Source organism: Vigna angularis, chromosome 2 (genome assembly GCF_016808095.1).
Source record: "Vigna angularis cultivar LongXiaoDou No.4 chromosome 2, ASM1680809v1, whole genome shotgun sequence".
Taxonomy (NCBI): domain Eukaryota; kingdom Viridiplantae; phylum Streptophyta; class Magnoliopsida; order Fabales; family Fabaceae; genus Vigna; species Vigna angularis.
The window spans coordinates 33842706-33846194 of NC_068971.1; the positions used below are offsets into that span (position 1 = coordinate 33842706).

The 3489-nt window shown below is 33.1% G+C and overlaps 1 long non-coding RNA gene across 1 annotated transcript; it reads right to left on the reverse strand.

Moving 5' to 3' along the window:
- Nucleotides 1-291: 291 nt before the first annotated feature.
- Nucleotides 292-2733, reverse strand: LOC108328880 (uncharacterized). Its single transcript, XR_001832166.2, has 3 exons — nt 2595-2733; nt 2374-2445; nt 292-447 (listed from the first exon to the last, which is right to left on the reverse strand). It is a non-coding gene; the product is annotated as an uncharacterized LOC108328880 (long non-coding RNA).
- Between the last annotated feature and the right edge of the window lie 756 nt (nt 2734-3489).

The following is a 3489-nucleotide window of genomic DNA, read 5'->3' on the forward strand; positions in this document are numbered from 1 at the left end:
ATTTTATAACAAAATTCTATCAAAACTAAAACTAATTGAATAAATTAAACATTTATAATTAAATTATAAAATCAAAAAACAATAATACTTAAAACTACCTAATAACTTTTATAATTTTTTGATATAAATTTTAAATAAGTTTGTGTAACATCCTCAAAAATATAGCTTTAAACTATACTTAAGAGTCCTTACATTCATAATAAAATAGAACAGTTTACAAGAAAAATAAAGTTAATTTACAACTATCCTAGAATAATCATAAATTTACAACTTTACAAAAACCTATACTAACACAATTCATAAGATCAGACTGATCAGTCATACAAGCAACGTATTAAACCAAACGGTCTTTTACTAATACAAAACCAGCACCAGACCGAACGGTCTTACCCTAGCAAGAACCATCTTCTCCTGCCATCGCCTGCTCCAGAAAAACTTTAGCTCCTTCTGCTCACACCCACAGGGTGATCATTGCAAGGACGAGGACGACCGAAAGGACAACCAAACAAGACAGGAAAATAAGGGTAAGCTGGTGTAATTTAATTAACTATGTAAACAGATTACTCACATAAATATGATATAAATCAATCAGTCCATCATGTAACAAACAATCATACATTTCCACCCATAATCATACCACAATGCATGCATTGACTGTTCACTTTACTCTGACTTCCCAAACTGTATGAATTATGTAGATACAACGTTCTTGCACTCGTGGAAAGGTAATCTGGAAAACCATCAGAATTACCATAGCTGGAAGCCCAAGCCGCCACACGAGGTTAGCCCTTCATCCCTCACTGTAGCTGGAAACCCAAGTCTACACATGAGTTTAATCCGATAGTTGGAACCCCAAGCTATACGCAACCAGGCCTCCTGCTATTCTCACCACATGCGCCACCATTCTCTACTTGAGACTCAGTGACCATTAGAATGTCAAGATGAACGACAACTTAGTCTGACCATATTCATACTTTACCATTCAATAACCAATCTTGAGATATTCCTCCATGGAATACTCTTTCATACCCATATGATTTCATGTGTATCACAATTTAAATACCATACTTCATTAACAACATATTTCCTCATTCATCATATCTTTAAATACATATCACACATCACAGTGAAACAATAATCCCACCTTTAAACCATACCGAACGTGAAAGTTCAACATAACCTATGAACAAGAACGAACAGGAGAGCACTCCCAATATGAGAATATGACTGAATGGTCATTTTGAGAATAAGACTCTAAGTAGGAGTCGAACATTTGAACTTATATCAAACACTTATGATTTGGAATGAATAATATCGGCTTAGATCGAACACTGCTAACTTAGTACAATTTACGATATTGAGCACTAGTACAGGACCGAGCGCTATCACTAGCCTAACGGCTAGTTCAAGACCGAGCGATATCACTAGCCTAAGAGCTAGTACAAGACTAAGCGTTATCACTAGCCTAACTACTAGTACAAGACCGAGCGCTATTACTAGCCTAACGACTAGTACAATACCAAACGCTCTTTAAGAAACCGAGTATCAGACTAAGACCGAACACTCTTTAAGAAACCGAGTATCAGTCTAAGACCGAACACTCTTTAACTTAGACTAATCATTATAGGCTTAAGGCGAACACTTAGGGCTCATGCCGAACACTAAGAGCTTCGACCGAACATCAATACCAACCAAGTACCAATACAAGACCAATCACTATTGAGACCGAGCGGTAGTACATAATAAGCACTACCGAGACCGAGCGCTACTAAGGCCGAACGGTCATGAACTGGGAGGACTCCAAACACACCAAACCCAATTAATAACCGAACACAGGAGAAAAACGAACGGCCAAATCATAGCATGGCCGAGCGGTCAACCCCGAACCCTTAGTGAACTACATAATTCTGCAGAATAACTGCAAAATAATAATCGACACCAAACATTACCAATTTCATTATACTCGTCCAACCTCTAATCCTCCAAACATATATCAAACACTTCTTTATACTAGACTAAGATTGCTTAAACTTTTCTAACATTGCTAAGAGAGTTTCATCACAGATTTGAGAATCAATTCTGCAGAATCATAAACTCAATGACCGGGAATCAGATTTCCTATACAGACCAAACCCAAACAATTTCCCAATTTCAATACCACACTACCTTTCAATTTCACTCGGCCACTGAATCATAATCATGCAGATACAAAATTATCATAATCACATCATCAATATTCCACACCAACAGCACCGAACATCCAATTTTATACTCATACCGCTTTATCCAGATCAGTTTCATACACATGCATAATTATAAAACAACATTTTCATACATCAAAATCAAGTAATTAAATTATCTAGCTTCCCTTACCTCTTGACCAGACCGAATAATGATTATTTTTTTCCAGACTTTGCTTCCTTCCCAGGATTATACCAAGAACACCTATACTTCACCGAACGATGAAGAAATACCAACCCAAATTACCAGAAAAATAGTCAGAACTAAGAAGAAGGAGCTGATGAATACATGCAACTAGGAACTTGGTTTGCATGTGCCAGGAAGTAGAATTTCTAAGAAGAGAATGAACTTACTTGACTCTAAACTTGATTTTGATCGGTGTAGATTGAAGATCTTGACTCCCAAATTGCTTAGACGGTGGCTGTTTGAGGAAAAAGTGAAAGGAGATGGATGATTTCTAGAGAGAAGGAGGAGAAAAGGTAGAGGTTTGAGTTTTAGAGAGATGTAAATTCTGATAAATGAGATGAGATGAGTTTTGGGAAAGCCATATAAAATACTCAAGCTCATCTTTTTGAGACATCTGCCCCTTTCTTCCACGTGTCGTTTTCAGGGGTTTGACAATTTGTATTTTTAATAAATTTAAAATGTTCATACAAGTATACAAAATATCTATTACAAATTTTAAATTAACCTAATAAACTTTTACATTCAAAATAAAAAACTTTTAAACTTTAAAATAATATAATAAAAGATTTTAAAAAAACAAACTTTTACATTATAAATAATATAATTAAACCTTTTAAAATAATATAACAAATTTTAAAATTATCTCATTAAATATTTATATATAATATAAATAAATATTTTAAAGTAAAATAATAAACTTTTATATTATAAAATAATCTAATACATTAAGAAAAAATATTTTAGAATCGGATTTGGATGTGGGATTTGGATGTGCGAAATAAAAAATTTTAAAATATGTATACATCGCATCTCAAGCTAGGATAAACAAATTTTAGAAAAAACATGGGTTATCTATATCCGAGACAGGACAAATCGGATATTGAGATTCGAAATTTTCTTTTTCGGATTTTCATATCTTATGCGTTTATTTTTATACTTTTATTTTTATTTTTTTCATCAAATTTTTGTATTAAATTTAATAAAATGTTATAAATTAATTTTTAACATTATAAATTATTTAATTAAACATTTATAAATGAAATGTTATAATAATCTCTCAAA